Source organism: Mastomys coucha, unplaced genomic scaffold (assembly GCF_008632895.1).
Source record: "Mastomys coucha isolate ucsf_1 unplaced genomic scaffold, UCSF_Mcou_1 pScaffold20, whole genome shotgun sequence".
NCBI classification, from domain to species: domain Eukaryota; kingdom Metazoa; phylum Chordata; class Mammalia; order Rodentia; family Muridae; genus Mastomys; species Mastomys coucha.
The window spans coordinates 69,388,595-69,398,136 of NW_022196903.1; the positions used below are offsets into that span (position 1 = coordinate 69,388,595).

General features: G+C 35.0%; 1 long non-coding RNA gene across 1 annotated transcript in view; it reads right to left on the reverse strand.

Annotated features, from left to right (window-relative positions):
* LOC116098185 overlaps positions 1 to 9,542 on the reverse strand; it is a 15,386-nt gene that overhangs the window by 333 nt on the left and 5,511 nt on the right. The window contains exon 2 of the long non-coding RNA XR_004121733.1: positions 5,183 to 5,245. This is a non-coding gene — a long non-coding RNA (uncharacterized LOC116098185). The remainder of the gene's footprint in view (positions 1 to 5,182; positions 5,246 to 9,542) is intronic.

Below are 9,542 nucleotides of genomic sequence, written 5' to 3' on the forward strand. Positions count from 1 at the left end.
TATATATATATATATATATTTCTGTTTTCTTTCTGTATTTGGTATTTCAACACTTCCAGGCTCCTATAAAGGAACTAGTCTTGTATCAAAAATAATGCGCTGGGTAAATCATCAATTTTTATTTGTATTTTATTTAAAAATATCTGATTTACTTGAGTTTAAGTACTCTACTATTCATATATATATATATATATATAAACTCTTTAATTCAATTCTTCTATGCTTTTTCTCATACTTTCAACAGCATGTATATTTATTCATATATTAAATAGTTGTTCAGTAATTATGTATCTTAAAAGTAGATTACTACACATTACTGTCTGGTAAAAGTGAAATAATCACTAATAGTTTCTACAATGTACAACTTTTAGTGTACTGTGGAAAGATTAATTTAATCATAGTAAATTTTATACTTTAATTTATCTAATGCACACACACAAATATATATTTGTGTGTGTAATATTTGTGTGTGTACACCTGCACATACACATACACATACACACACATACAGACACACACACAAACACACATATACACATATAATTTCACCTACGACTCATTTTATTTTACAAGGTGCTTCATTCCAATAGGCAAATTATTACATTCTTTCAAAGCCCCATTGAATTGAAGCTACTTGAATGCACTTAAGATAATCTTTTTTAGTCAGCATCTCTGGGTAGCCAGAGATAGCAACTTCTAGGTTGAAAAAGTTCTTTTCAGCTCAATTTGTTGAATTCTTTATTCACTGATACAAGATTGATGAGCAAGCTCTTCCAAATTGTAAAGGGTCCTATTTCCAATATCCTGGATTAAAACTTCCATTCATAAAAGGTATTGAGCAATTCACGACTTCCATGGAGGCAGTTTTGCAGTTCCTGGCATCTCTGTCTCATAATGTCCACATATGCTCTGTCTTTGTCCACTCACCAGGGACGGAGTAGAACATGGTGGGACATTATGTATTGCATTATTTAGCAATGAGTCAGGAGAACACCCTTAGAGAAGAGTTTAATTTTAACTTGGAAAATAAAATGATTAAGGGCCAAGGGTGTGAAGGAAACAGCAGCAGCAGATGTTGTAAAACACAAGTAAGAAGGAAAGAAAGGCGGCAGCTGAGAGTGAATTGATTTTCTTCCTAAGTCTCCGGACCTTACTCAATCATGCCAGATGGAGAAGCAATCACTAAGACATAAGGTCCTGCTGGTCTCATCGCCCTCACCTCAAGAGAACGGATTGAAAACCCTTCCCCAGAGCAATAAGATGATAAAAGCAAATGCACTGTTTCATTTATTAATCAAGATTCAATTTATCTCACTCATTTGAGACAGCAAGCTGTGATGGAAAAGAACAGGTTTTGGGCTAGAGAGATGTGGCTTTGAATCCTAATTGCTTTACTTGCTACCTGTATAACCTTGAAAGAGTTTCGTGTCCCCTCTGAATCTTAATATTCTCACTTGCAAAACATCAAGGGCTAACATTTATTGAGGCATTACTTTGTGCTAAGTATTATATTAATCACTTTTCTGCTTCATTTATTCTCCCTCTAAACCTTTGAGTTATACATTTTAACTGAAATCTTTAATGGTAAGAAGTTAAAACTCATTTAACATGACTAATTAACTTACAAAGATAGGTATAGAGCAAGTGAGCCTGAGTTCAAGTCTTCCTTTTCATCATTATACGTGGTCATTCTTGTTAATGTCTATATGAACTAAATCTTCAAAAGCAAAGACTGTTATGTATTACTGTACCACAAAATGGTATGAAATTTAAAGCCTTATAAAATGCTTTCAATTTAATTCCCAAGGCATAAAAATATTATGCCATTTATTATATTTATTCAACATATTTAAATATGAGCCCAGGTCTGCAGAGTTTTCAAGCTCTCATTGTGCTCAGCCACACCACTGAATGCCCATGAGGAACAATTGCTCTATCCTGTAATGGAAACAACAGTAAGAATTAGGTGATAAATAATTTCCATCACTATCTAGCTCTTCTTTCCTTCTTTCTTTGATGAAAAGACAATGTTTTTGTTTTTCTTTTTCCATACAAAAAGGGATAGGTGCCTCGATTTCAATATAGACATCACCAGTGGTCACTGCATTCTTCTGTAAGTATGTTTTTCAATATATCTTGGAGTGTTCTCCTATTATGTAAACATCATGAGACTAAAGGGTGTAAACTTGTTCAAACCCCTTCCCCTTTTTGGTCACTTATGCCAATATCTGAACCTAACTCCTGGATAATAACATATTTAAAGGCAGGGCTAGTTGTCACTGAAGAGTGATAATGACTCTACTTGAGGAAATATCAGGGATCTTTTTTAGCAGGAATTTGAGTGTCCTACATAATTTTCATATAAATAAAGGAACAAAATTAGAAAAGGCCAGAAAAAGGATGTGAGCTAATTGAAAGGGAGCAGGTTAAACAGAGCAGAGGATGCTTTGATTCAGAAGATCCTATTTTTTGGGAGAGGTTGTTCATATGAGTGGCTACTGGTATGGAGAGTTATAGATAAGAGACCTGGTAGAGGAAAGAATGTAAAGCAATATATGAATGATTGATGAAATGTTTTCCTGATTAATCAGAAAGTACAAGAAGTCTGAATTATTCACCAACAAAGAGTAGGGGATTTAGAGCAGTCAGGACTAGTTTATCAAGGAAACAGGGGTCATGTGTAAGTCTTACTTCTGTTATTTGCATAAATATTGTTTTCTACAGTAAGCCCTTTTATTAAAATAAAATAAGTCAGTATATTTCTTAACTGTGTGGTAAAAAGCCCAACCCATCTTCACAAACATCATTATTTCTAGGTGTGCGGAAGTATGCCTCCCCACCTGGAAATAAGACAATATAGTCACAAAACTAAACTCTGGAAATGAAAAGGAAGAAACAACAAAAATAGTTTGTCTAATTTTAATTTCTTAAAGTATCACATATTTAATATATATGTATATATATTAAGTTTATATATGTATAAATTTATATATATACATGTATATATGTATATATATAAATTTTGGCATACAAAAGAAGTACATAGATAAGTACTATATAATTTAAATAAAGTAGAAAAAAATGAGTGTGGAAATAAATAAAAGACTGGAATTTAAATTTGGATATATAGTCTTAGATAGAAGTACATGAAAGGAAATTTTGAATAAGACATTTTGTTCTTATAAAACATGATTTTTAAATGTAAATATAAAGTTTAATTTCTTGTGAAAAATTTTAAACTTTTACTTTATTTTTTTTGTTTGTTTGTTTGTTTTTTGTTTTTCGAGACAGGGTTTCTCTGTAGCCCTGGCTGACCTGGAACTCACTCTGTAGACCAGGCTGGCCTCGAACTCAGAAATCCGCCTGCCTCTGCCTCCCAAGTGCTGGGATTAAAGGCGTGCGCCACCACCGCCCGGCTAAACTTTTACTTTAAATCATGTAGTTGTTTGCATAGAAATTTATACTAACATGAGATCGTAGTATATATTTATTTTATAACTGCCATATCTTTCCCCTTAGGACCTATGAAATGTTGCACTTAATGCCCGTAAACTATTACATGATATCATTTAGATTCTGCCTTATTAATATATAGTAATTTACCTTGTCATATGAACAATATTGTAAAATTCTATGTGGTTAATTTGTAAATTTCACAGAGCACTATGTGAAATTTTCAAATTAGCAACTTAAAATTGTAGAATATCCCAATTATTGTCCATATATACACAGTGTAAAATGGTCATTTTTGATATAAGATTAATATACAGATAGGAAATATATTGCATTGAAATAAATAGCTAGATTTGAAATTCTGGCTTCCTTTTCTGTTCTTATAGTGGTAGGCTATGTATCAGGACAGAAATAAATGGTCTTCTCTGTCAATTTACATTCTGAGATCAAATAGTCACTTCATTGATTAGAAAGAAAACTTTACGGGCAGTGGTGGCGCATGCCTTTAATGCCAGCACTTGGGAGGCAGAGGCAGGTGGATTTCTGAGTTCCAGGCCAGCCTGGTCTACAGAGTGAGTTCCAGGACAGCCAGGGATACACAGAGAAACCCTGTCTCAAAAATACAAAAACAAAAACCAAAATAAAAATAGAAAGAAAACCTTGAACTTTCTTCTATCATTGTATAAATAAAATAAACAAGAGATGAAATGAGGAAGAAAGGAAGGACAGAAGTATGGAGAAAAGAAAATTGTAGTAAAGACTTTTAAACTACTACATATGTGCCAATCCAGATAACCTGTGTCTTAGTTAGTATTACCTAGCAACTTGATACAATCAAGAATTATCAGAGGAGCAGTATTTATTGGGAGGCTGCCCAGATACAATTGGCTTATGGACACATATATAAGGAATGACTTTAATTGTTAATTGATGAAGAGGCTTCAGCCTACTGTGAGCAGCACAATTCTTAGGATTGTAGTCATGGGTTGTATAAAGAAGCTAGAACCAGAATCTATAAATCCTTCTGTACCACCTAGGCAGTATATCTGCCTGAACTTCCACTGTCTGCAAACCCCTGATATATCCAGCTGTACAGAACCTTGACCTAGTCACTTCACACAGAGACCTACACCTCAAACCATCTCTAAGCTTAAAATAGGACCTTTCCTACATGTGCCTCATTGAAAGGCCACTCCCAAACCATGTCCTATCTTTTAATTATACCAGAACCTGTTTATCCAAGTCCTAGGTCAGTGACTCTGCCTGACCTTTTCCTCCATGTACTGTCCCCAACTTTCTAAATATATACACATATACATACATACACATGTATGTATACAAATATGTGTGTATGTAATATATATATATATATATATCATGTATATATGTGCAGGTATGCATGTGTGTAACAATTAATAAAGAAAAAGGATATTAATTGGAAAGAGAGAAAATATTTATGGGTTATGTTGTAGGGAGGAAAAGAAAGAGAAATGATATAATTATATTATAATCAAAAAATATTGAAGGAATACTACTACTTTTCTTCACCCTGCTATTGTTATTACTATTACTACTATGAATAATAATAATAATAATAATAATAAAATAATAATAATAATATAAAGCTACTAAACACATGTCTGTGATGAAGCTAACAAGCAGCATTTTCTCAGGTTTCTGCTTCAAGTTTCTGTTAGAGTTTTTGTCCTTACTTCCCTTAATGATATACCTGGAAGGGTTGATTAACCATCTTTTTCCTCAAAAAGTTGCTTTTGGCCAGTGTGTTTTCTCTCTACAATATAAAGGAAAGGTGAACAACTTGTTGGTGGCATTTTCAGGCATGTCACCTTCTATGCTGGAGTAGAATGAAAGATTGTTAATAATCATAAGTCATGAACCCCCAGGGAAATCTCAAGTCATTAACTAACTACATGTGCAGCTGTAATGAATGGGTGTTTGTAAAGGACTCCGGAAATGAAAAGCTGTTTAATTGCAGGAATTCTCTGCCATGCAGAAGGACACCTAAACCAAATACAATAATGAGAACATGGGTGAGTGATTAAAATCTACAGTAGCCGGATGACTTATTTAATTATCTTTTCTTGTCTGTAACTTTTGTTAAATCTGAAAAGCAAAAGCTACATTAAATAATTTGAGTTACAAACATATACTTATTAGACATAATAAGAGCTGCAAGCATCAAAATGACTTGTGTAGTTTCGTAGCACAACTTCCATCTTTGTTAGAAATGAAAAGCTACTTTGAAAGTAATTCTTAAGAGTGAAGCTCATGATGGATTTTATTTTTTTTAATGGAAAACACAATCAAAGGTCATACAATTTATTAAGTAAATGGCTCAGGCCTGAGAAGTGTCTGTAGAAGAGGAAAAAAAATGAAAGAAAAATATAAATAAGTGGAAAAAAAACCACAAGGTAATTCTTGTCATTAACCATCTAAATAAATTTTGGCATTTAAAAGAAATAAAAATATAGGGTGATTTTTCTCTCATGGGCTCCCTCTCAAGAGAACATAAATGCTTGGTACTGCCTAATGAGCAGAAACCAGAGGCTGGACAGCCTGAGAGCCAGAATACAACCAAACACAATTGGAAAACAGTCAATGAAATTACTCCTAATGCCATTCTACTATACTTATAGATCAGGGCCTAGCCCAATTATCACCAGAGAGGCTTCCTCCAGCAACTGGTGGGAGCATATGCAGAGACCCATAGCCAAACACTAGGTGAAGCTGGCAAAACTGGCAGAAGATGGGGAGAAAGTCAGAGGAGTCAAAGAGCCAGAGGAGTCAAAGAAAACACAAAAACATGGCCCAAAGAATCAAGTAATCAGGGCTCACAGGGGATCACAGAGACTAAAGGGGTAATCAAAGACCTTGTATAAATCTGAGCTAGGTCAGATATATATGTACATACATATATGATACATACACACAACATATGCATATACATATACATATACATATACATATACATATATGTGTATGTATGTATCATATATCTGTGTGTATATATATATATATAATTTACACATTTATATTGCTGGGTGTTGTTGGATGACTCCTAATTGTGGGAGTGTATGTGTGTGTGGGGTTGGTGTCCAACTCTATTGCCTATTGTGTGGATCCTTTTTCTTCTGATTTTCAACAAGGATTGCCTTGTCAAGCCTTGGGAAAATGGCGCGTGTTTAGTCTTATGCCATGTGCTGTTGCTGTTCCTATGAAGCCTGTCTTTTTCTTTTTGAAGGGAAACAGATGGAGCAGGAGGAGGAGGAGGGGAAGTGGACCTGGAGGACAGGGGAGATGACAGAGTGAGGATCGAGACTGGGAGGAGTGGAGAGAGGAATCTGTTGTAGGGATGTAATATATAAGAAAAATAATGACTGCCTGACCTGGGGATGCTTCCCATATACAGTCACCAAATCCAGACATTATTATGGATGCCAGCAAGTGCTGGCTGACAGGAACCTGTTATAGCTGTCACCTGAGAGGCTCTGCCAGTACCCGACTAATACAGAAGTGGAAGCTCACAGCAATCCATTGTACTGAGCACAGGGCCCCAATGAAGGAGCTAGAGAAAGGACCCAAGGAGCTGAAAAGGGTTTGCAGCCCCACAGGTGGAACAAATATATGAACTAACCAGTAGTCCCAGAGCTTCCAGGGACTAAACCACCAACCAAAGAGTGCACATGGTGGGACTCATAGCTCCAGCTGCATATGTAGCAGAGGATGACTTAGTCGGTCATCAATGGGAGGAGAGGCCCTTGGTCCTGTGAAGGCTCTATGTCCCAGTGTAGGGTAATATCAGGGCCAGGAAGCAAGGGAGGTTGGGATGGTGAGAAAGGTGTCGGGGGGGAGGGAATGGGTTTGTTTTGTTTTGTTTGTTTGCTTGTTTGTTTGTTTGTTTTTCAGAGGGGAAAGCAGGAAAGGGGAGAGCATTTGAAATGTAAATAAAGAAAATAACTAATAAAAAAAATAATGTACCCTCTCAGAAGAAAAGTGGAGGAGGATTAAGGAGGAACTCTGTAGAGTCGAAGACTGGGTGGGAGCAGCATTTGGGATGTAAATAAATAAATGAATGAATTTAGAAAAAGAAATAGTTGATTTTCTTCACTATCTGACTTCTGTAATCAGATACCTGGCTGGAACAGACAACAATGCAAAGAGAATAAAAGGAAGCATCCAGAGTTACAAATACTGGATTTGAATCATTTAACAGGGAACATATTATTTGAAAACCAATGGAATTATGTCTATCTCCTGTTGTTGCTACAGTTTTTGTTTCTTTGTTTGACTTGAATTAGTTATTTTTAAAATTTTTTTCATAAGAAATAGTCTTATTATACTATAGTTCCTACCTGTACTTCTTATTCTTCTAGTCTGAATTTTCAGAAGTGGTACATAAAATTGATATTGGGGTTGGTATTCGTTATGTTTTTCTTTTCTACATATTGCAATTATTGTATTTGTAAATTTGACAAAAGCAGAATCTCTATTTTCCTTAATTAAATAAAAACTTTATTAACATTGGTATAACACATTACAATATGTTGTAATTAATTTCAGAATATTAACCTTTCAGTCAATAGTCTTGAAAAGTAAGAACAATGTAATTCAGGCCCTCAATCTATAAATTTTGAAAGCATGCTTGGGGGGATTTGAAACATGTTTTTCTTCTGGTTCATACTTTCCCAGACACAACTACATAGTGAGACTGTCTACTGGCAGATTTACTTGGAATTTCCTTGCATGGATTTTTTTTTGTTCCCATACTCTCAATATGCCTGCAGATTTTCTGAGCTGATTCAATGTCTAAATGTTTTCATATGTAATTAGTTTTCTTCAATTCCCTCTCCCTATGAATTTTGAGTTTCACTGACCCTAGATGTGATGAATTGGCAGGAATTTGATGGGGAAATTGGGAGGGAATCCAGAGCTTACTATGGAACTAATCATCAGATATTTTGAAGAAACCAGTTTGCATTGATCATCTATAGTTTAAAAATATTCTAAACAATATTTATGCAGGCAGTTAGAGTGTTTATTGAGCTCTTACAAAATAATCTGAACCAGAGAAAGGAACAGAATAAGTCTTTGTGTGTTCCATTAGATATCTAAAAATTAGTAAAGATGTCTTACCTTCACCTTCCTTTGGAACAGTCTCAGTGATTTAATGTCAGAGAGATTTTAACGACACACTACTGCAGTTTTAATTAATTTTTTCATCCATATGCAAGCACTCAACTACATCTTTGCCTCCTCCACATATGCTCTAAGATTTGCTAGTAACGTTTCAATTTAATGTATTATGGCAGAGGTAGAAAGCTGGGAGTGGTTTTTGTTTACAAATGAGGTCAAAGTAATAATAAAATCAGAATGGAATATAAATAAGTCTTGCTCAAGGGGGTTTCTAAATGACTGCTATTTGCAGTTCCACTTGTACCCAGTGGCCCTGGGTTTTAAGATTGTAGGTTAAGCAAACCATAGGGAATAGGCAATTAACATTGTTTCCCCATAATGTCTCAGCTTAAGGCTTTGTCCCCAGTCCTGCCTGAGTGCCTACTGTAAATTTCTAAGTCAGAGGTCTGTACCCTTCTCATACCAGATGAAGGGTGCTCTTAATATATTGCCATGCCAATGATGGAGGACTGAGTTAGTTACTTTGCTACTATATTACAAATTAGCATCTGCAAAAGAAACTTCAGCAAGAAAAGGTATGTCTTGTTTATCACTCAAAGAGGATAGATTCAACACTGAAGGAAGTGCCATTTAATGGAGGTAGGAATAGGAAGCAGAGAGATCATATTCTATTTGCCCTTAAACCCAGCCTCAGTGACATACTTCTGCAAGCATGGTACTATCTCTTAAATATTCCTTAATCTACATAAAACAACAGTATTAGTCCTGGACCAACTGTTCAATATACATCTGTCAAGGTAAGATTTAATTCAAATTGCCCAAAATCAGGAGAGTTATTCTCTAGATGCTATGAGGAATTCAACTCCTTTTTTTTTTTGATATTTTCTTTATTTACATGAGAATTTCTCCATTCCCAGTTTCCCCTCCAAAAAACA